Source organism: Phyllostomus hastatus, unplaced genomic scaffold, assembly GCF_019186645.2.
Source record: "Phyllostomus hastatus isolate PE091 unplaced genomic scaffold, TTU_PhHast_1.1 phas_scaffold_182, whole genome shotgun sequence".
NCBI lineage: Eukaryota > Metazoa > Chordata > Mammalia > Chiroptera > Phyllostomidae > Phyllostomus > Phyllostomus hastatus.
Window position 1 is genome coordinate 6,025,932 of NW_025334013.1, and position 23,677 is coordinate 6,049,608.

The following is a 23,677-nucleotide window of genomic DNA, read 5'->3' on the forward strand; positions in this document are numbered from 1 at the left end:
CATCCAGCGCCCCCAAAGGTGTGCGTGGGGTGTGGTCGTGTGCCTGCAGGCCAGTCCTGCCCCCCGCCCCACTTGGCGGCAGGAACGTCTGCCCAGGCCCCGAACCGCCGGCCCTCGTCCACCACAGACACCTGGGGGGGCTGGCAGGGCCCCTGGTGAGGGTGGAGGGGCGCCGGAGCAGGGCCAGGGCCCGGGGGTGTGGCGTGTGCACGGCTCAGGACTACACAGCAAGGACTGTCTATTTTCACTCCATCCGCCGCTCTGTAATTACACCTGGCCTCTCCCGGTTGGGCTAACAGACCTTCTCCAGACCCCCCACCCCACAGCCACCAGGCTCATTCCCCCTTCTCCCAGTCTTTCTGGCCACTTCATCCCCCCACAGGACCTGCAGGAGACTTCAGATCGCTGACCCGAAAGGACTGTGTGAAAACCACGGGCCGCCAGCACCCGAGTGGCCGCCGCGGCTCACGTCCCCACGTCGCTGGGCCCTCCCCTGGGGCGCCCAGTCCCCGCTTAGACCTGGATGACGCCGCCAACCCCTGCACTGTGCCGACTCCTCTGCTGTTCCCGGCTCCTCCTACCGGCTAAGGGTAGCCAGGGCCTGACCTCTGGGAGGCTTCAAGGGGCTCTGATCCTAGGGGGTTCCTCCTGAAAGGGTGACACTCAGCCACCAGGGAGAACGGGGTGAACGTGGTCCCGCCGGGTGGTTGGCACCCTCGGTGGGCAAGGCCTGGGTCCCCCAGGGGTCACAATGCGTGAACACCAACGACCGCCGCCCACCCAGGCTGGAGACTGTCATGCGTTGGGTCCTTTCCTCCCCTCGGCGATCCCGTTGCATAAGAATGACCAACCGTAGCCCTGGCTGGTGCGGCTCAGTGGATTGAGTGCCGGCCTGTGAGCCAAAGCGTCACCGGTTCAATTCCCAGGCAGGGCACGTGCCTGGGTTGCAGCCCAGGTGCCCAGTAGGGGGCATGTGAGAGGCAACCACATATTGATGTTTCTCTTCCTCTCTTTCTCCCTCCCTTCCCCTCTCTCTAAAAATAAATAAAATAAAATGAAATAAAATAAAATAAAATAAAAAGAATTACCAATTGCAAGCCACAAGTAGGGAAAAGTAAGGCTCACGGAGGTGATGCCACCTGCCAGAGTCCCACAGACACTGCTGCCAAGTGGCAGAGCGAGGCCTGGGTGTCTCCCACTCTCCCAGGACCAGCAAAGGCAAGGGCCGCACTTCCCACACCACCGCGCCCCGTCCCAGTGAGGGACCCCGTCTGCCCACTCCGGGCTTCAGCTCCCCGTCTGTACAATGGGAGAGGGAGGTCACCGTCCCCTCTGGCTCCTTCTCGGCTGCGTCTGTTTCCCACAGTGTGACAGATGGAAGAGAAACAAGGGTGGGGGTGGGGGTCTCCCCAGGCTCCGAAGGGAGGCAGCCTGGCTCCCCAAGGCCGCCCTCCACTGTGGTAGAGGCCCTGAGGGCTGTGGGCCAGAAGGTCAAGGGGAGGCAGAGGAAGAGAAATGGAAACTTGCGGGGGTAGGAGGTGGAGGGATCAAGGGAAGAAGAAAAAGGACCCATGGACAGGGACAACAGTGTGGTGATTGCGGCGGGAGGGGGACTACATGGTAATGGGAAAAAAAAAAGTAAAAAAAATAAATTTAAGAAAAAGAAAGAACATTGGTGGTAGGAGCCGCTTAAGGAAAGCGGAGAAATACTTAGATGGGTCTTTGAGGGACAGCGAGGGCGGAAGCCCCGTTCCAGGGACATGTCTGACCGAAAAAGAGCCACGAGACGACCCACTGGCCGCGGTCCTGAGGCTGGGTGAGGCTGGAGGCTGGGGACCTGCCGCAGGCGTGGGGTGCACTGGAGCCCGCAGCCCAGGGGTGCGGCGCAGGGAGGGGCTGCCGCACGCACTTCCCCAGCGACAGCGAAAAGGCAGGACGGGTGAGCCAGGAGCGGGGCTGGCGGGACAGCCCGGCCGGCAGAGCCGACAGTGGAGAAGAGAGAGCAGGTATTTACGGAAAACACCTCCGCGGGCGCCAGCCCCTGGGTTTATTGTCGGGGAAAACACAGACCCAACCGCCGAAACGCAACGCGTCCTCCGCGGAGCGTCTGCGCGGAGGGAGACGACTTCCCCATCCAAGCCGTTTTATTGGGTGTAAATATCTACTTATTCACACCAGGCCCCGGAACGCCAGACATTTTGCAGCTTTTACAACATGTGTGGGAGTCTTTACAAACGACAGATATACAGTCATATATTAACAAGCCTGATTTGAATTTCATCTGAATTATTTTTTGCTCACTGGGCAGTTTTCACAAAAATACTTTTTTAAAAAATTTTATTGATTGGAGAGAGAGAGGAAAGAGGGAAGAGAGAGAAACAGAGAGAGAGAGAAGCACTGATTTGTTGCTCCACTTGCTTATGCATGCTTTGGTTGGCTCTTGCACGGGCCCTGACCGGGGATGGAGCCCAGGCCTCTGTTGTATCCGGAGGATGCTCTAACCAGCGGGGCTCCTCGGCCAGGGTGCTGGGCAGTTTTTGTACAAACCCGGAAAAGAGCCAGACTGTTTCGGCACTACCCACACCCTCTTTCGGGGGGGGGGGGTATCTTCTGAGACCTCATGGGCCTGGCCCAGAAAGCTCTGGGTAAAGGGACCATGTTTCGAGGGACACATGTGCCCGCCCTGCGGTGGTTCTGAAACACACACTAGCCCACAGCGCGTCACAACCACAGGACCCACAGCCGCCAGCCAACGCCTCACGTGTGACACACACATGATGTCCCAAAAAGACAAACACGGGTGTTGACTTTTCAAGCATAAAGCACACGATTGCGCTCAGAGCAACCCCGTGTCGGCTTCCCACGAGCCGTGCTGCCGGGCGGGGGGCGGGGGGTGGGGTGGGCAGAGAGAGGCAGAGAAGGAGAGAGGGGAAGTTGTCTTGTGGGGAATAATGTGGATCGGCCTGTCATCTGGAGACCCATCTTCATCTAGAATTAATGCACTAAAGTTCTTTTGTTTTTCCTCTAAATGGTTTTAAAGAGGCAGTGAATTCTCGGCCCGGACGTGAGGGCTCGGGGTGCAGCTGGCCCGGGCTCCGGGAAGTGAACCGGCAGCCGACTCCAGCCAGGCCCGAGTCCATTATCCTCCGAGCCCCTGCCCCGGCCCCAGCCCCAGCCCCAGCCCCAGCCCCAGCCCCAGCCCCTGCATTTTCCTCCAACTTCTCGAGGTGGAAAGAAAGTTTCAAATCTCAGCCTTCCACGGCTCCCATCAAAAAGGCTGTGCTATTCAGGGGTGAAGAACATGAATGCCCTTGGCTGGACGAGATGGGGGGAGGGGAGGAGAGGAAGAGGGCTGGGTGGCGAGGACTGAAGAGATCTGAGCAAGGTGCTTGGGTCGGCCCCTGGGGCGGGGGCCGGCAGCAGCCCCCTGGACAGAGCTGAAGGAGCACACGGTCGAGGACCGGAAAGGCCGAACTCCCCCTGAACAGGAGTCCCTGAGCCCCTGAAGCTGAGGACGGAGGGGCAGAAGCTGGGGGAAAAGAGGAGACTGGGAGTGATCCAGAGAACCCCAGGGGGGCCCCGGGGGGAAATCAGGGTCAGGGGGAAGCTATCCCGTGAGGCCCAAGGGCCAAAAGAACCATTCAAGTCTGAGTGATATTTGGGGGGGACTCTGGCCCGGCGTGGACGGCGGGGAGGAAGCCAACCCCGTCCCCAAAGGCCCCCGCAGCGACCTATGGACTCACAGGGAGAGCAGGTCCAAGACTAAGCAGGGCCCTGGGCCTCTGCCGGGGGCCTTCTGAGGATGCCCACGTAGAGACCCTTCCTCGGGGGGCGCGGGCTGGGGGCCGGGGGAGCCGAGAACAAACGGCAGCCACAGGAACAGAGATGAGCCACTTCAATTATTCATATGCCAGATGGATTCTTTTCCTGCCTTTTTTTCCTGCAAAAATACGGAGGGAGGGCGTCGTTCTACGACAGTCTCTAAAATGGGGGGGGGGAGGCAGAGAAAAAAAGCTCTCTCCAGCCCCCCATGTGTACCCACCCCCCAACCCGGAGACCCCCCAATCTCCTGATGCGGGGGCCAGAGAGACAAAATGCCCTCTGCCAGGCAGAGACCAGAGGTGTCATTTAGGTTTTCTATGAGCAGAGAGCAAGAAGCAAGGAAAATTACCTGCGAGAGAGAGAGAGAAAGAGAGAGAGAGAGAGAGAGAGAAAGAGAGAGAGAGGGAGAGGGAGAGAGAGGGAGGGAGAGAGAGAGGGAGCGCCGCTCCGGCTGGAGGGGGAGGCAGGTTCCGACCTTCTGTGAAGGATATAAAAAATCCAGCCGCCTCAGGGGACACCCAACTATCTAGCATATTGCTGTTAAAATGTCTGCAAAATTTAATACACTTGGCGTGCCATCTCATCAGTCCTTGGAAACTCGGGCGCTGGCCCCTCCTAAAGTCAAACCGCTCCAGACCTCACGCCCATGGGAGTCCCACCCTTGCCCTGTCGGCTGATTTTAGATAAAGTTGTCCCCACTTCATAAAAAAATTAAAAAATTAAAAAAAACCCAGCTGCTGGGGCTTCTAGGGTACATTTCACCCTGAAGACCGCCAACGGTCCAGAATGTGGAGGGTTTTCTAGGGAGCAGGTGGTACCACAGAGAGAGCCGGGGTCGGGTCCCGGGTCTGGTCCCCGGACTTCTTGGGGCGCGTGCATGAGCGAGAGGGAGGGCGGGCTCCGAGGGCAGGAGGTGCTGACCAGGGAACGTGGCCCGGGTGGGCGGGCCAAGGCCGCTCCGTCGGGGGAGGCCAGCAAGAGCCGTTCGTCCCGACAGCTTTTATCGGAGCAGCTGCCGGGCGCACAGAGGGCCGTGTCCCCACCGGGATGCAGACGGACACCAGTGGACAGGTGGACACATGCCCGACCACGTGCTCTATCAGTCCCTCCGTGAGCCCCACGAGATGCCCCACGACTGTTTCAAGTCCCCAGCAACCAGCTAGGAAGTGTCCGGCCCGGCCCAAGGAGCGGCCACCTGACCGGCTGCCCTGAGCATGGCAGCCGGAGCCCAGCGAGACCTGGGACCTTCGGCAGGTCGTCGTGTGCTTTGGCCTGACGGAGACCTGGCTGACGGAGATCTGGGGGAGCTCCGGAACGGGCCCGGGAGGACCAGACCCCCAGGATCTTCACCCTCTGCCCCAAGGAAACGAAGTTCTTCCCGAACCTCTTTGTCCTTTAGTTTCATTGCCTCCCCTCTGAAGTCCCAGGTGGCCTTCAAAAGGCCCGGAGGACCCCAAGAGGCTCAGGGAACCCCAGAAAACCCACGTACTTCTTTGTAAGACGGGGTAAGGCAGGACTGACCGAAAGTCAGGAGAACCCAGAGTCCCCCCCATCTACAGGAGAAGGCCACAGCAGCCAGGGACCCGGCGCGCAGGTGGGCCTATTTAACTCACCTGCCCCTCACCCCGCAGGTGGAACAGAGGCAAACGGGAAAAGGGGGCCCAAGGAGGTGTGGGTGGGGCGGATCCCGAGGCGGACAGCCCACACGGTCACATAGAGCTCGATGCTCAGCAGGGCACACGCTTGGTTCAATGTCCTGCCGTCGCTTTCATGAAATTCTTGGTTTTTTTGAACAAGGAGCCCTCCCCCCCCCCGGGCCGCCTTTATCCTGCACTGGACCGACAGACCATGTAGCTGGTCCTGGGTGTGGGCTTTGGAGGATCAGAGGATCTGAGTTCGAATCCCAGGGCTCTGTCCCCCATCAGCCAAGTGGCATCAGAAAAGCCATTAATTATCTCTGGCTGCCGGGAGCTTCGTCTATAAAGTGGGGTGACCACACCTGTGCTCAGCTCGGGGTGGCTGGGAGGAGCGGGAGGAGGAGTAAAGCAAGAAAGAGCTTTGGGACCACGGTCACGTGCGCTATTCACGCACAGGTGTGCTGGCCGAGGGGCGAACGTGAGGCCTTCTCATGCGACAGGCCCCGGGGATGCCCTGCTCCGTGGCGGCCAGAGGCGCGCGGCGGCCTGCCCAGCCCGCTGACCCCATTCACAGGTGGAGACAGGGGCCAGGCCCACCAAGGACCTGCCTGTCGTCACAGAGCTGCCTCCGGGCAGGGTGAGGCTGAGGACATTCTGTTCCTGCCTTCCAGGCTCCCCCTTGGCCACAGGACACTTGAGATGAGGACAGTGAGAAGGAGGCGTAGGAGGCAGGATTTGGAGAAGGGAGGCAGGAAAGGCCTCATCGCACTGAGATACACACACACACACACACACACACACACACACACAGGCTCTCTCGCACAGTAAAACTGAGGCTGAGAACTTGGCCGAAGAGAAAAAGAAACATCCAACCCTGTTCCATCGAAACTGATTTTAGGGCAGGAGGTAATTGCCAAGGACCCAAATAAAAAGCCAACCACAGGCTGTAAACGGCTCCAAGTCTTTAATTAGACCTCAGGAGAAAATAGTGGCGAAAAGAAAATGAAAGTAGGGGAAGGCTCCCCGAGGAGGGAGGATGCATGTGGTCTCTTCTCCCTTCCCGAGTCGGGGGGCTTCCGATGAAGGGGACCCCTCCCTGCGGCAGGTACCGGGAGTGCCTGCTGACGGGCTGGCACTGCCCCTCTCGGGGCGGGCGCGGAGCCAAGACGACCCTGCGCAGCTAGCCCACCTGAGGGCCGGCCTCCGTCGGGGCCCTCCTCCTAGCCCGTGGAGGCCAGCCTAGTGTAGGGGGACCATGGGGGGGGGGGGGGGAGGGGGGCTACTGCTACCAGCCCTGGAGGCAGGGAAAGGCGAGAGCTCTGGTCCAGAGTGGCTTCTGATCCACCGAAAGATCTGCCCATCCGGGGAGGCGAACCAGCCACTGACCGGTCTACCCACACAGCACCTCTCCCACTCCCTGGGGCTGTCTCCAGGCTGCGGCCCCAGGGTCCTCTCCTGGGCCCACCTGGCAGGGGAGGGGGCCTCGGAGGTCTTGCGATCAAAGCAGGTGCCCCTAGGCTTCTCCCTGTGTGGTCTCTCTTGAGGAGGAGTGAACAGGCAGAAGTCCTCAGGGTGACCCCCAGGCAAGGGAAGCACACAGAGACCCCTCACCCCAGGTGGCCTCGGTCACCCCACAGCCCCCTTCCAAGCCCAGCCTCTGGCCCTTCAGAGCACAGGGGACCTGTGACTTTAACTAAGGGTGGGACTGGGGAGACAGGGGTACGTGGTCCTGGGGAAGGTGGGGGTGCACAGAGGGCGGGGTTTCACACTCTCCACCTCTCCTATAAACAGACACAGCCCTGCCGGCCAACCAGATCCCACGGCGGGGGTCTTGCTGAGTGCCAAGACCAGCGCGCGCCAGACCGTGGCAGAAGCGACGGCCTCAATCGATGTTACACAACGGCCAGGTCCCAGCGGCAGAAGAGAGGCATCCGTCCAGACGTCGGGGTGGGGGTGGGGGCAGCCCGGGAACGGGACACATAGACACATCCCAGCCCGGGTCAAGCCGTGAGCAGAGGCTGCCAGCCCGTCCCTGCCTTTGCGGACGGAGGGGACACGAGATGGGCTTACGACCCAGCGAGGGGCGGGAAGACCCTGCCTTGCCATAGCCAACACCACAGGCAGCCGGCTGAAGACCCCTGTCCCGCTCCCTGTGGCCACTGCAGCCGCCCGCATCCAGAGCTGTCACCCACACCCGGCTCCCCTTCCGGCACGAGCACTCGCTGGGAGTGGGGTGCGCCGTGCCCCCCCTTCCGAAGGCTCTGCTCTGCTCCTGGCCTCTTCCCGGCCTAGTACAGGGGGACGAGCTCCAGATGCCCAGTGAATGGCCGGCCCGTGTTGCCTGCTGCTGTAACTGCTCCCCGCGGAGCCGCAGGCCAGGGCCCTGCAGGCACACTGTGCGCTGCACCCGTTTTCCTTCCCTCCACCAGAACATCCAGCGCCCACAGACCGGGTGTGGGCCCAAAGGGCAGCAGCCTCCCCACACGCGTGCAGAACCTAAGGCCCCCCGCCCTGGCGCAGGCCCTCAGAGACCCCGTCCCTGTGAGGGAGGGTCTGACTGTGCCCATTTCAGGAAGGGGGGCACCGAGGCACAGCAAGGTCAGGTGACAGCCACGCCTCCACAAAAGGGCCGGCGGGCTGCAGCTAGGCTGGCCTGGCTCTGGAGCCTGCCTCTCTCCACTGGGCCTTTCTCCCAGTGAGCTCTCCCCTCCGACCATTAGATCTTGGCAGCGGCAGGCCTGGCTGGCCCCTTCCCCTCGGTGCTCCTGTCCTGGGTTCTCTGGTCACCGTCACCAGTGTCTCGCCCGTGCCCTGTGCACCCAGAGTGTAATGCGGCTGATGAGCAGAACTCCATTCCCAGCCGCCCACCACGCCCCCGCCGTGACGGCCAAGGTCTGCAGGGTCCCCACAAGCTGTAAGAGCTTCCCCGGAGGAGAGGCTGGCGTGAATCCCACCTGCAAGGCCGTCCCCACAGCCGCCCATGGGTCAGGGGGGCCGCCCCGCTGGCTCCCCTCCTGCCCGGCTTCCCATGCAGCAGGATGAGCATGGAACTCCTCTCGCACGGGGAGCCCTGCGGCCGCTCTCCCGACTTCCTCCCCGGCTGGGGACACGGGTTGTGAGAGGGAGCCCACGCCCCCGGCAGAGGCGGCAGGAGTCCTGCTAGCAAATCAGCTCTCTGTCTTCACCAGACCCGACCAGACAGTCCCAGCGACGCGCCCCCTCCCCCACCCCTGGCACCACACGGCACCTTCACCCCACGCTGCCACACCAGCTTCTCCTTCCGTGTTGCCAAACCCCGGAGCCCCTGGCCCCCTCGGCCAGGCCTGAGCAAAGACAGCCCCAGATGGACAGTGGGAGAATTCCACCTAGGCCCAAAGTTTAGGCAAAGCTGCACTTTCGCTCCTTGCTTTCGGATCATTTGGGGAGGGGGTTGGGGGGGGTTGAGTCTACCCCCATTTCTTGGAAGTGCTAAGAGATGGCCGTACCTTAAGAAACACTGACTTATCACTGCGAACACCCAAGGCCTGGCTGCCCCCCACCCCCTGTCCCGAACGGAAGCTGCTCCAACTAGAAGCAGAAGCTTATTGAGGTGTCGGCAGCACCACAGACTCCCCCAGGCTCCCTGGGTCCTGGGTGGGGTGCGTGGCTGTGCCCTTGGAGTGGTCAGCCTGTATTAGGCAAAGTCACCCAGGCAGGGACATCATGTAAGAGAATAGCGGGGCCCCAAAGGCAAGGAGCACGGAGCAAGCCAGACGGAACCACAGCTGAGAAGTCAGGGAGGCCCAAGGCCGAGAGCCCAAGGATGGCGCCCTCTGCTACGGGCCCTGTTTCGAGGGTGGGGGGCAGCACAGTGCCGTGGTGCCAGCGCCTGTGTGATGCGGGTGGATCCGCCTCCCTTTTCCGGGCATTGGTTTTCCCGCTAAGAAAGCGAGTTTGCTCCGGGGTGCTCCCTGGGGTCACCAGGTGCGCTCTGGAGCGGCCAGGCCCAGCGTGCGCGGCAGCGGAAGGCCCGCTCCCAGCCCGTGCTCCCGGGGCGCCAGCAGAGACAGCCGCCGCGGTCACTTCCACGAGCATCGCTCCCTTTGATTCCAAGCATTCCATGAGCCTCCTTTCAGACAGAACTACAAAGTAACGCGGAAGATCTGAGCGCTTCCAGCCAAAAAAAAAAAAAAAAAAGCCACATTTCTTAAATTCTTTATGCCCAGAATCAAAAATAGTGAGGGGAGGGTGGTGAAGACTCGGTTAGAAGCTCTGCGGGGTCTGGCCGGGTTCTGGGAGCCCGAGTGGCCCAGAACTGGCCCGCATGTGACCCAAAAGGCGCTGGCCTCGGAGTAGCCAGGAGGCTGAGGACACGTGCCTGGCTCCTCCGGGCCCGTCTCGGGGGGAACGGGCCCCGTCGGGGTGCAGCGTACGTATCCAGGGCAGCAAGGGTTAATGCGGGGCTGGGAGAGGCCGGGCAGCACGGAGCACTCCTGTTTATTAATAAGCTATTTATCACCAGCTTTGCTTTTAATGCCATTTGGGCTTAATGTCGTTAATGAAATATAAATACCCGCGCTAACGATGTCGGTCAGAGGCAGCACGGGCAGCAGACGGCTCACGAAACAGGGCCAAACCGCCGGGCGCACTGGGGAAGAGGCTGAGAGCTCGGGAAGCGGAAGAGGTTCCCACCGGCTCGGCACCCCTGGCCCCCCTGGCTGCTCCACCACAAGGCGCCCCAGCTGGCCGTGCCGGGAAAGGCTGGGTGGGGGGCAGCCCGGGCTGGGGGAGAGGAGGCCTCCCAGGGCTCAGGACGCTGTTAACTCCTGGGGAGCAGAGCGTAAGCGAGTCGAGCGGGAGCTCCCACCGCGCTTGGGGGCAGTGCCCGTCTGGCATCGGGCCCCTTGGCTGCAGGAGGCTGGACCAGCACCAGCTGGCCGCAGGCCCCTCTCACTGCCCTGAGCTCCCTGACCACTGGGAGTGGAGCTGGGGTGAGAGGGGTCCCGAGAGGGAGCCGTGACGGCCCCTCAAGGTTCCCGATAAAGACCACCCTCCCGATCCCCGGGGTGACGACAATTCAGGCAGCCCTGTCCCACTGGGTGGCACTCCCTTCCTGAGAAGCTGGCGTGGGGCCATGTGGAGACCTTGGGGATGAGCGCGGAGAGGTCAACAGACAGGTACTTCTGCTTGGTGCCCAGAGGCCTCACCATATGAAGGTGACCCCACACAGCAGGTCACCCGGGACCTCGTACTTGACCTGGCCGGCCCCTCCCACACAGCGGGCCACCCCTGCCCGCCTCCCCTGGGCTCAGAGCAGTTGTCTAAGCGGGTAGCCGCTTAACCCTCACCTCCCCAGGAACCTCGGGCCCTGGCCCCTGGGGGGAGGCCCCAGCCTGGTCCTGGACACCAGCCTCCCCTGGGGCAGTGGCCCTGGGCTCATGTCCCCGTCCGGGGGCCACCCACTCTTTGGAGGAGACTAGGACTCTCTCCCTCCGAGGGCCGCCTGGGCACACATGGCCGTTGGAGACCCTGGCAAGCGGCTGACCTTCCCTCCACCCGCCTCCCCCTGTCCCATGCCCGTGGAGGTCGCAGTGCCCCAACCTCGTCCCGCCTGCCCAGTCCCCAGGCAGCTCCTCAGGGGGGCTGCCTCCTCCCAAGGGGCCTCCACACTGTTCCCGGGAGGGAGCCCACAGCCCCTGGCCTCCTGGCTCAGGGTTGTCAGGAAACGCAAGACAACTGGTGACATTTGGATTTTGGACGAACTGCAGGTACTTTTTTATTTGTGTTAAGTGTGCCCAAGTACTCCACGGAACACAGTTACACTAATTTTTTTTTTTTGTGTGTGGTTACCTGGAATTCCAGTTCTACCATGTGTCCTGTGTTTTTATTTACTGACCTGGCACCCCTACCCTGCCCCTTGGCAGGGGACACGGGGCAGGTGGGGAGGGGTCCTGGTGGGTGAGCAGGACAGCGCCGGGCAGTGAGGGAGAGTGGGGGTCCCCGCCCACCTCGGAACCGCAGTCTCCTCCCCACCTGCCCTCTCCCCTCCCCGGTCACTCCCGCGCTGCCCAACACCACGGCTCACCTGTGGGGGTCCCCTCTCCCCACACCCCCCCAAAGTCACCTCCACGTCCCCAAGGAGTGCAGGGCTCATTGGCTGGGGCCTGGAGGAGCTCAGCTCAGACGCTAATCCCCTGGGTGGCTCCTGTCAGATTATTAATTAGCTAAAGCGGATCGGTCCTGGAACAACATGCGTTTGGACTTCAGATAAAGCAGGCCAGGGGAGCCGGGCGGGGGGCTGCTTAAAGGGACAAGACCCTGCTTCTGAGTTGTTCCCGGGGGTGGAAACGGTGGGGGGCGGGCAGAGGCTGGGGCAGGGCGGTTTCCAACAGAACCCCCCTCACCCCCGCCCTGTACTGCCCTGGTCTGCTCCGGAGCACATGGGACAGGGAGGTGGCCGCGGAAGGACCTCGATTTGGGACCCATCAGAGGAGGCGTCGGCGACAGTTGGGTCTTGCCTTTTAATAAAGAGCTTGTGCTTAATCAGATCACGTCATCACTCGGAACTCTTCAAAAAGCCTCTTATTCCACTCGGGGTAAAAGCCGGAGTTCTCACAATGGCTCCGCGGCCATCCGGACCCGGGGGGCCAGCCACCTGGACCCCCCCTGACCTCACGCAGCATCTCCCCACCCTGCTTCCCTCCCATCGCGGCTGCCCGCCAACACGCCGGGGGGTTCCTGCCTCCGGGGGCTCGCGTGGGCTCTCGTGGGCTGTCCCCCACGCCCCGACGGGAACACTCTCCTCCCAGATATGAATCAGGGCGGCCCGCTCCCTCACCCCCGCCTGCCCTCACCTGAATGTCACCCTGTCAGCGATGCCTTCCCCAGATGCCACACCTGAAATGACGACCCGCCCACCCACCCGCGCTCGCTGCCGCCCCCCACCCCGCCACACAGACTCCCCTTTGCTCGTCTCCGAACCCGCTTTAGTTCCCCCCCTGGCGTGAACGAGACACTCACCCCGCCTTCCGCCGGCCCCCCACTCCCGTGCGGGCTGCGCGAGGGCAGGAATCCCAGCCTCGTTTGCTCACCGCCACACACAGTCCCGGTTCTCGGCGCCTCTCAATCACGCGCCGCGAGTGAATGAAAACAGAGCACGAACGGTCGGGGGTCAGAGGTCAGAGGTTGGGACTGGGACCACCACCGCCTCTACTGGCTCTGAACCCCAAAGAAGTGGGCCCCAGCCCGGCCCAGTGGGCTCCCCAGGAACCTGTCTCCCGCCCCCACAACCCTACAGATCCCACCCCTGTGCATTTCTGCCCCCACGCCAGGTGCTAGTCTTGCCCCAGCCGTGCCCAGCATATGCCCTAAGATGCATTTCCAGGTTCGGGACCGCCGGAGGGATGTCCTGGGGGACCCATCTCCAGGGGGGGCCCCCCAGACCCCGCCCCCATCAGTTGGGACTGCAGCTTCCTCCGGAAGCAGCTCAAGGTGGGACAGCCACGAGCGGAGGGAGCGCCAGGGCTCCCAGCTGCCACCGGGCCCCCCGCTCGGCTGCCAGCAAACTCCTGGGCTTGCATTGTTTTGACTTGAGTCGCTGAAGCTGAAATATTGAGTCACAACGGCCCCAAATTTCATTACCAGCTCTTAACACAGATTACTAAGGGAAAAAAGTTGCTTTTAATTGCTTTTCCCGATTAGCATTTCTGGAGGAGAAACTAGTGATTAATTATAGCTTCCCTCCTCTCACCTGCCCCGGTCACGGGGGCCCCGACAACCCCACGCTACCGAAAGGAGGCCCAGGGTCGGAAAAGGCCCCTGACCCTGATGGGCCGAGACGCTGAACCAGGCAGAGAACCTGGGTGGTGGGTGGGAGGGGAGGAACCTGCCCGGGGTCGATTCACCAGAGTGCAGGCAGCGAGCAGGGTGGGTGGCCCGGGGGGAGGGGGGAGGGGGCCATCCAAGGGTCCTGTTGAAGGCACGGCTCTAAGGAACCTCCCACTGACGGCCTCATGCCTCAGCGTCGTGTCCTCTGGGCTGCAGGAAGGACCTTCACCTGGACCAGGTGGTCTCTACCTGGGGAGACTCTAGAAAGCTGGAAGCAGACAGAACAGGAGCAGCCTGACTATCTGCCAGAGAAGATGCACCCACAGCCCCCGGGGCTCCTCTCCTGTGCAAGACCTCTCCTGTGCCGCCAAGTTCTCCCTCTGGAGGGTTCAAGGTCATGGGGACGGAAGCAGGGCAGCCATGCCTCTCCCCTCACCCACAAGATGTTAATCCTCCCAAAGCTGTAGGCCGCTGTCTCCTTTGGGACAACTGAGTCACCGAGGGAGAAGAGAGGCCTCTGGGTAGTTTCAGGCAGGACAGGTGCTGCCGGCCCCTCCCAGCTCCCGTCCCTTTGGGTCTGTGCCTGGTGGAACCAGGGGCTTCTTGGCTCTGCTACGGGGGCAGAAGGCAAAAGGGAGAGGGGCGAAGGGAGGCCCGGGGCGGGGGTGACGGGAACATCGGGCAGAATCCTCACAGATCAGAAAAGAGGAGGGTCAGCCCTGGCTGGCGTAGCTCAGTGAATTGAGCGCAGGCTGTGAACCAAAGCATCGCAGGTTCGATTCCCAGTCAGGGCACGTACCTGGGTTGCAGTCCACGGCCCCCAGCAACTGCACATTGATGTTTCTCTCTCTCTCTTTCTCCCTCCCTTCCCTCTCTAAAAATAAATAAATAAAATCTTAAAAAAAAAAAAAAGAAAAGAGGAGGATCAGTGACTCTTCCCGAAGCAGCTCCCCGTCACGTCTCCGCCCACCACGAGGGGGCCACAAACTCGGGGCCCACTCACCCCGAGCGCAGCGTCACCGGGGGGTGGGGCGCAGCGGACCTGGGCTCCCGCTCCCCTGACCCAGCACCTCCCTCTCCCGATCCTGGCCCTGTGCACCCCCGCCCCGCTGTGCGCTCCAGAGTGGCCAGCCCCCCATCAGCTCCCAAAGCCCCGGAGGATGGAGGCACAACTGTCCAGTCCAGTTACGAGTGAAGGGCACGGATCGAGTGCAGGCCACAAAGGCAGTGGGCGAGGAGCCTCCCACGCAGGCCCAGACACACACACACACACACACACACACACACACGCCCACCCACCCAGACACACCCTCCCTGGGGCTCAGCCCAGTGTTTTGATGCCGGCAGACACACCCTTGGAGCCAGGCAGAGGCACCAGCTATCTGCTTAGGACATTCCTGTCACCCCCTACAAGACGTCACTGGCCTGCTCCTTCCTGTCACTCCCCCTGGAGGTCAGGCCTCCCCAGCTTTCCTGGAGGGTTGACCTGGCCCGTGCAGCTGGGAATACGTTGCTGGCACAGGCAAGCGCTCACGGGGGGGCCCCCTGCAGCTGGCTGTGACAGCCTCATGCTCGCTCCGGCCAGGCCAGGCGTCTGGCCTGCTGTTTGGGCTGTGCGGCGCCTGCCCAGGGGCTTGGGGGTCACTCCGCTGCCACAGCATCATTCCTGGGACTGCCAGCCGCATCCTGGCCCAGGCAGATGACACCAGGGCCCAGGAGAGTGGAGCCTCACAGCAGAGACACTGGGAGAAGGGACAGTGGCCCAGGTCATTTCAGATGGGGCACCTGGGGCAGGTCACACCGAGAACTGTGCAAAGACTTGCCGTGTGGAGAGGCTGCTGAGGCCGGAGGCGGCGCTGGGCCCGTGGAAACAAGGAGGTCTTAGACAGAACCGCCGCTCGGTTCCGCGTGTCCCGGCGCACGCGAGAAGATCACGCAGAAGCGCGGCCCTCAAGAACAGAGATCACATCCAAAGCCGCGGCGAGAGGAACTACATGAGCTTCCAGGCCCAGCCTCAGACCCTGCACAGAGCCCACGGTGCGAAGGCACAGACAGGCTTTGGTGCACAGTCTCGGGGCCGAAAGGACAGTGAGCTTGGGAACCCTGCTGAAAACGGCGTTGGAAGGCCCTGGCTGGCGTAGCTCAGTGGATTGGGCACAGACTGCGAACCAAAGCATCGCAGGTTCGATTCCCAGTCAGGGCACATGCCTGGGTTGCAGGCCACGGCCCCCAGCAACCGCACATTAATGTTTCTCTCTCTCTTTCTCCCTCCCTTCCCTCTCTAAAAATAAATAAATAAAATCTTAAAAAAAAAAAAAGGTGTTGGAGACAACCAGGCCCCTGGCCTTCCCGCTGTGTGGTGCTGCCCAGAGATGCTAACCCACTGAGACGAGCTTTCTCAGCGCCCAGGAGGGTGCTTCTCCCCTTAAATGCACAGGAACCTCCGAGAGGCACGGGTCCCTCCTAGCACTGCCAGACGTGAGGAGGAAACGAGGGGCCGCTTGCCGGGGCGTCTGGGACGCTGGAGCAGCTCCGGGGTCTCTCCAGTGCGTCCGCAAGCCGTGTGAGCGCTCCTCCCTCTGGGCACTCAGACTCTGCCCCCCTGCACGTCCGCCTCGAAGCTCAGCCACGGTCTCTCATGCCTGTGGCCGCAGCAGCCTCCCCTCTCCCCTCGCCAACCCCCCATCCAGCCACCTTTTTAAGATGAAAATCAGATCCCTTGGTCTCCCTGTTTAAAACCCTTCCGGCATCTTTCTGTCACCCAGCGAGTAAAACCCCAGATTTCTCTGGTGCACCTCAGCCCTACGTCCCTGGCCCCGACTTGCCCACCACCGGGCACTGGCGCCTCCATCTGCTCTCCAAACGTGCCGAGCTCATCCCGCCTTGGGACCCCCGGGCTGGGCGTGCTTCCTCGGTGGGCGTTCGTCCACCCGCCCTCCAGGCGGCGGTCCACTTCCTCCCCTTCGCTGTCAGCTGTCACCCGCCCCGTCACCTCCCACCGCCTCGCGCCATGTCCACTCTCCACGGGCGGGTTCCTTCTTCTCCTCTGGGTTTGGTTATCGCCCACGTGCCCAACCGGAGCTCCGGGGGAGCCAGGGCAGTCTCGCCTGCTCTGTCCCCAGTGATCGGTGGCCCCCAGGCCCCTGGTAACTGACGGCTCAGTAGGACCGACCGTCTGTGGCCCGGTGGGACGCGGGAGAGTCTGAGGAGTAGACAGCCCCACCGGCCAGGCCCGGGCACAGAGCCCCTCACCCTCCAGTGTCGAGAGGCAGGACGCCTCTGGGGCCTTGGGGCGGTCCCCCTGCCACAGAGCACCCGGTACCTGGAAAGGGCTGGGTGAGCGAGGAGCAGCTTGGTCGCAACAGTCAGTCCCTTTCTGAGCTCCCAGAGTCCCCAGCACGCAGGAGTCCCGCGGGGCTCAGGGAGCCCATGCCCTAGGCCAAGTGCAAATCCCAGCTGGCACGGCCCCGAGTGGCAGCACGGAGTGGAAACTTCGGAGAGGAAGCAGCGAGTGGGCATGCGTTGCCAAGCGAACAGAGAAAACAGGAGGCCTAACAGCACCGGGCGAACGTGCCCCCTCGACCGGTGGCCACGGGCACAGGCGGGGAGCCCGCCCAGGGCTCGAAGGCACGGCCGGTCCCGGGACCTGTGCTTGTTGGGGAAGTGGAGTCGGGGATGAACAGCCCTGGAAGGTGCAGGCGTGCAGTTCTGGGGCCGAACCCAGCAGGACGGCAACCAAGAGTCCCCATAGTTCCCCGTCTCTGCCCCCCACCCCCCTCCCCCCACCACAGCAGCGGCACAGCCTAAGTGCAGACAGACCAACGCATGCTGGACGCCAGGACCTCAGCCACAGGGCCACCCCACGAGGTACCCGAAGGCCTCATTTGCATCTGATTTGCAAATCCCTGGGCTGCAGCTACCGGCTGCTGTTAGTCCCCGAGGCGGCAGGGCCTGAGACAAAGCTGGCCCATGGCTCTGGGAACCTCTCAAGCCCAGTGGGACACCAGGGCTTCGTCTCTGCAAGTGCTTCCTCCTTGCAGTGTCAAAGTCCAGAGGTGCAGAGCCTGGCCACAGAGGGAGGGGCAGGACACGCCCGCCTGCGGTGCCCGTGGGGGCGGTGGGGGGGGGAGCGTGCTGGAGGGGGACCCGGATGCTGTCTGGCACCCACCAGAAGAGCGGCCCCCAGCCTCGCCCTCCCAGCCATTCTCTAGGCCGTCTGCCCCAGCCCCCGCTCCAAGGCTGTGCCCATCAGTTTGACCAACACAGAACCCTCCTAGGCCGGTTCCCTCGGGAGCTCAAGAGAACACTGAACAATGACCCATATGTGATCAGCCACCGGTGCGTGTCAACCCCGCATCCGGAAAACCCTGTGTGATCCCTGCAGGTAAGTAAGTATCTGACAGGGTCAGGGCCCCGTGGACTTCCCATCCCTGGCATCCGAGACCTTCCTTGGGCAAGGGGCGATTTTCACGCCTGTACAAAAAGACACCTGTGGCTTCTCTGAGGTGGGTCTTGCCTGGGCTGGAGGCCCCCCCCCCGGGGGAGCCCCGACAAGCCACACGGGAGCTCAGAGCAGAGCAGCGGCCTCTGGCCATGCAGACGGGCTGGACCTACTGTTCCCAGAGGTGACACTGAGAAATGGCCAGGTGCTTAGCTCTGGGGGTGGGGTCTGCTTGCTGGAGCCCGGGCCTCGCCTGGAATCCCTGCCCGCTGCCTGCACCACTCAGTGGGGCGGCCCACAGGATTCTCAAAGGTCGGTTCTGCCGATCTCTTTATGTTATGGGTGGGGGGGCCCAGCTCCGGAGAGGGGAGAGCAGCGAGAGGGCAGCCAAGCCCGGGCCCGCTTGCAGGTGTCCTGGGCTCCTCTCTCAATCCTGCATTCTCTGGCTTTCACCTCGGGTGCCTGAGCTCCCATCGCCCAGGTCAGAACGCACTGGGAAAGGCCTAGGCAGTCCCTCCCCGAGCCCCCAACACTGGCCGACCACAGCCCCTACCCATAATTCCCAGGGACGTGTTGGGAGTCGTAAGCAGCTACCTTTGTGTCCCAAGGCGCCGGGGTCCGAAGTCCATTCCAAAGCACCCCGGCGAACAGCAGGACCCCTTCTGCAGGAGGGGGGCAGCGGAGGTGGCCGGAGAGGCAGGTGGGCTGGAGACGGGCTTTGCCTTCGCTCAGTGAGGTCCGCTCACCTGCCAAGGTGAGAAAGGAAAACGGATCATTAGGCTACAGTGGAGACCCACAGAGCTACTCCAGGGAGAAGGGCAAGGGAGGGTACAGTTCCGGCACCTTGCGCAGCGACCCGCCAGCAAGGCCAGAGAGCCTCGCGCACCTGCCCGCCCGCCAGCAGACGGCACGGCGGTAGTGAGTGCCCGGCCTGACCCCACGGCCAATGCATCTTTTGCACAATTAGTAGCTGATTGCTAGTTGTCACACCTAACAACAACAACAAAAAATCAAACAGGTAGGCGCAAGAATAGACCGGTCAGGTGTCACCCCAGGCAACAACGAAGGGGCCACACCCAAAGCTTGCACCAGGGGGTGAAAGGTCAGCCTGGCAGTGGAACCAGCCAGCACTGGAAAGCAGATCAGACCCGGACCCGGGCAACCGACCCGACCCTTGGGCTCCCCGACCTCCCGCTGCCTCGAGACGTTCCCCCGGCCAGCACCCGGCGGCTCCCATGACCCCCCAGTGGCCTCATGCAAGCTTCTAAAAATGGCATCAACAGGTGTCTCTGCTGCTACGTGGATGGAGCGAGCGCTTGGTGTCTCCTCTGTTGCTGTCCCCTCCCCGCTGGGCCCTTTTCCCTCCCAGGGAAGACGAGGGGGCGTGCGCAACCCCCCCCCCCGACAGGGGGCTTCCGAGGTGCATTTGTTGTAGGGCTGGGGCTGAAAAAACGTGGCCCAAAGAGTTGGTGCCCAGCTACCGGCAACCTTTGTATCAATGTAAGAAAATATTGTGGTGTTTCCATGGCGATTCCTGTTTTGAATATCCACTCCACTCACTTTTTAAAGGGCTTTTCCTGTTTGTGTTTCAACTTCAAACCTGTAAATATTGTCAGCCTTTTCAGAAAAACGAGCCCGTGTGTGTGCAAACACACAGGCGGCTACCAACCTCGGCGCTCGGCCCACCGGGCCTAGCAGCCCGGCCTCCTGGACATGAGAGCCGGCGGGGTGGGGGGCCCAGGGGGGCCTCTGTCCACTCTCACGCCTCCCCTGCCTACATCAGGGAGGGAGGGGGCTGAAATCCTGGTCCTGCCCGCCCCCTCGGCCCGGGCATTGCAGCATCCACAGCGCCTGCGTGTTCCTGCTGCGTGTGAGTGGGCTCGGCCCTGATTCCGCAGTGTGGCATGGTGTGGGCAGCTGCCCGGCAGGTTCTCCAACCCGGCCCAGCCCTCGGGTCCCCCAGGGCCTCCCCGGAGTACACGAACCCCTCCTCTTCTGCCTCCCAAGGTTGGGCCATAAGTGGAAGGCGGGGTTGGTGCTTTGAAGGCGAGGGCTTCCAGCTCTACCCCACCTCCGCTGCAGGGCAACGCCGCCAGCTCCCGAGAGGGAGCCCGGGCGGGCGGGGGGGGAAGGCGGGCAGCGGGGGGTCTGGGGCTCGGATGGGCCAGCTCCCACCCCACCCCGCGGCAGCACACAGGGTTAACAGCGGGTTTCCTGGTTTCCATGGATTCCCGCCAGGCCCCTAATGTGAGTTTCGTGTGATTTGGGGGAAGTGGATTTCCTTTGTTTTCCAGTTTGGGAATATTTTTTTTCTTTAAAAAAGAGGAAAAAACACTTTAATGGGAACTTCAGGGCCACTGGGAGACTCACTCGTCTGGGCCCGGACACTCCCTGGCTTGCTGGTCCAGATTCCCCCACCGTCCTGGGCAGCCCACCCACCGGCCGAACAGGTCTGAACTGAAGGAAGGGGTGTCACGGCCCACCTACAGCTCCCCCTTGCCTGGACCGCTCTTCTGTGGGGGCCAGGGCTCTGCCCTAACACCCATCAGCATGACCCCTGCCCCCCCGCCCCGCCGACAGCCAACGTCTTAGACAGGCGGCTGACAGCCCCCAAGAGCACACACGTTTCCCCAGAGAAAGGGTCAAGGGAAACACCCCACCTCCCTGGCCCCGGGCAAGGGGCTGGAGAGACCGGGGTCCGATCACACATGAATATGGTGAACATGAGTGTCACCAGGGTCCTATGTCCTGGCTCAGAAGGGGGTCCCAGGGACGGGAAAAAGGGTCTTGCAGGCCCTGGTGAGGCCCCTGTGCAGCCTCCTCCAGCTGAGGGACAGGCATGCCCAGGGCAGCAAGATCAACTGAACAAAGGGTGTGGCCCGGCCGCCTCCTCCTCCTCCTCCTCCTCCTCAGTCTTCCCCATTCCTGCCATCCTCCAGCCCTGCCAGGGTGCGGCCTCTCTCAGGGACTGTCCCCAACCAAGTGGCCTGACCCACTTACCAAACCAGGGCACGGGCCCCGGGGCCTGCCACGGACGGGGCCCTCCCACAGCACAGGCCCCAGGGCTGCGGCAGCAGCCGGCACCGGGGCAGGAGACGCAGAGCCCGGAGGACCGAGCTCTCTGGCCCGCAGCTCCGGGGGGAGGCGTGGGAGCCCCACGCAGGGGCAGAAACAACACCAGGCTGAGAGGCCAGAGCCCCGGCTCCGGCTCCGAGTCCCAGCCCTGCCTCTCGGACGAGCCATGTCACCCCCCTAGGGCCCAGTGTCCTGACTGCTGGGGGTAGACTGCACCTTCTTCCCCGCTACCTCCCGGCGGGGGGGGCTGGCGGTGGCGGGGGGGTGGGGAGCGGGGGAGACCAACAAGAGATGTCAAAGGCGTTAACAGTGCTCCGGAAATGTCCCGCCCTCTTCCTCTGCGTCTCCACAAGGTGCCCCCGCAGAATCTACCCCAAGCGGCCCATGCGCCCCTCTACGCCGCTGCTCCTCCTGCCTCCTTCCTGGTGGCACCTTAAATCCACACTCGGCGACAGTCCCTGGTTCACGAGTCCCTGTCTCCACCACTGGGTTTTTAACGTCCTCACGGGCAGAGATGGCCCCCATTGTCCGCGAGGCCCCACCGTGGGCAGCGTGCGCGTTTGTGGGGCTGAACCCGCGAGCTCACGCCAGAACCGGATGGGCCTGCGCCGCGCCATCCCTCTCCCACGACCGAGGACGTCATCGGGACTCGATTTTCACCCTCCTTCCTCCTCGGTGGCCCAAGCCCCAGGCTGCACCTTGGTCCCTGCCCCTCCCCCATCAGCATCAGGATCAACACCTTTCCGGGTCAAGGGGACTGACTGCTGGGTTTCTTGATCCTCCTCCATCTGATTCCGATAAGAACTGACTGAGCACCTACTGTGTGCCGGGGAGCAATCTGGGCGTGGAGAGCCCACTTGGAGGAGGGGCTTCTGCCCTCGGCTGGCAGGCCTGTGTGAGGACCGAGCGCATAAACTAACTGGAGTCCTCCGATGGGCCTTGCTAAGTGGTCACACCGAAGCCACACGAAGCAAGGACCCTGGTCCCTGTGGACGGACCAGGAAGGGCAGGCACAGAGGCACAAAGTGACGTGCCAAAGGTCACCGCTCCCCAGGGCTGCAGCCAGGCCTGGACGCGGGGCGGGCGGGCGGGCGGGCTCCAAGGCCCAACTCCCTTAAAAGCCGCCTCTCCGGCCCCTCCCGGACCTCGGCCCCCACCCACACCTAAGGCCGCTTCCCCTCCTGAATCTCAGCTCTGCCCCCCAGATAAGCCCCCCCCCTCCCCAAACCCCAGAGCCACCAGAAAGCACCTGGAGCACGACCAGGGGGAGGGCAAAGGCTGCACTTGGGCGCTTCCTCCTGGCTGGGCTCCAGGCGCACGAAGGCAGGTCCTGTGGCGGCACCGCACCTGGCAAGGGGCGCCCCCTGGTCCTGCCTGGCAAACGGAGTCCCGGCTGTGGGGACGGCCTTCCGGATGGGGAGAGGGCTGAGCTGCCTGTGGCTACCTGTCGTCTGACACGACGGGGACGAGAAGGCCACCCGGGGAGAGGGCCACTCTGAGGGGCGAGGTTCCGTGGGGCGGGACCGACAACTTCCACTTCCCCTCTCCAGACGTGGGGCAGGCTCGGGGCTTTTTCCTGGGGCGGGGGTGGTGGGGACAGAGATGCTCCCGTCTCCCCACCCCCATCGGGACCTCCCACTGCCAGGCCAGGAGCATCTGCCTTGGAGACTCGGGATGGAGAAAGGGGCCGTGGGACCCTGCGTGAATGTGTACGGAGGGGGCGCCCGTCACCCCCCCCCCAAAGGAGAGAAGACTCGGGGAGGCGGCGGGGAGAGACCTACACGGGGAGGACCCAGGGGTGGGAGAGCAGGCGGGGGGTGGGGGGGGCGGGGGGGGCAGGGGGGGGCGGGGAGAGGACCAAGCCCTAATGAGCAGATTTCACAAACCGCCCGGAGTGAAAACAAAACACAGACGTGCACATTGCCCAACTCCAGGGCTGTATGGAAAAGGGGGGAAAAAAACCAATAAAAAAATCCACATCTTAATACAAAAATCCTCCACGATGTGTTGTGGCACGAAAGTGTTTTTCACTGCATTTTTCATCTGTGATCTCACACAGCCTACGACGGGTACGCCCAGCGCGGCGAGGGTTTGGTGGTAGGTACACAGACAGAGCAAACACATACACAATTAACCAAAACAAGGGCGGCCGATAGGCAGACGGGTCCACGCTGGCATCTCCTGGCTCCCCACGGCCTCCGGAGATGGCCGGGCTGGCCCAGCGAATGGGTCCCTTTAGATTTTTCGCGGGGAAGTAAATGGGGCGAGAACACAGCTCAAGTGGAAGTTCTGAATTCTCAGAACTCCGCACACCGGCCGGTTCGGTGGCCTTTCTGTACAGGAGGGGCTGTCCTGCCACCCGCTGGGGACGGAGAGGGGACCCCCCGCCCGGAGCCCCTCCTGCGTGCCAGTCACCCCACAGTTGCTATCTGTCTCCCTTTTGTTCCACCCCTCCCCCCTTTTAATTGTTGGATGAGTTTACAGAGCTGTGAGCCAAAAACAATCAACTCGAGGGAACAGAGTTATACAAAAAAGGGCGTGTCGCCAGAGGGAGACGGGTATCCATGGAAACCACCACCTTTCCACGGAGGCCTAGGTGAAGCCAGGGTGAGGGGGATGGCGTGGGGGTGGGAGGGGCGCTCCACCCGCAACAGGGGCCCAGAAAATGCTGGGGTCACTGAACCCGAGGTAGCCACAGACGGTGTGGGGGGGGTCAGAAGTGGGGTCAGCCAAGGACCCACGGGAGGCCAGGGCTGTCAGCGCGCACAGGACCACCCACAGAGGTGCACACCCACAGCCGCCGCCCCACCGGGATCACGGGGACCGCGGAGCCCGGGGGGTCCCTGCACAAGCTTTGGAGCCAGACCGCCAGCTCTGAATCCTGGCTCTGCCCTTT

The 23,677-nt window shown here is 62.7% G+C and overlaps 1 protein-coding gene across 1 annotated transcript in view; it reads right to left on the reverse strand.

Annotated features, from left to right (window-relative positions):
* Positions 1–23,677, reverse strand: part of CASZ1 (castor zinc finger 1) — a 148,018-nt gene that overhangs the window by 97,642 nt on the left and 26,699 nt on the right. Inside the window, exon 2 of the mRNA XM_045858532.1 lies at positions 18,301–18,452. The gene's annotated coding sequence lies outside the window, so the exon portion shown is untranslated. The remainder of the gene's footprint in view (positions 1–18,300; positions 18,453–23,677) is intronic.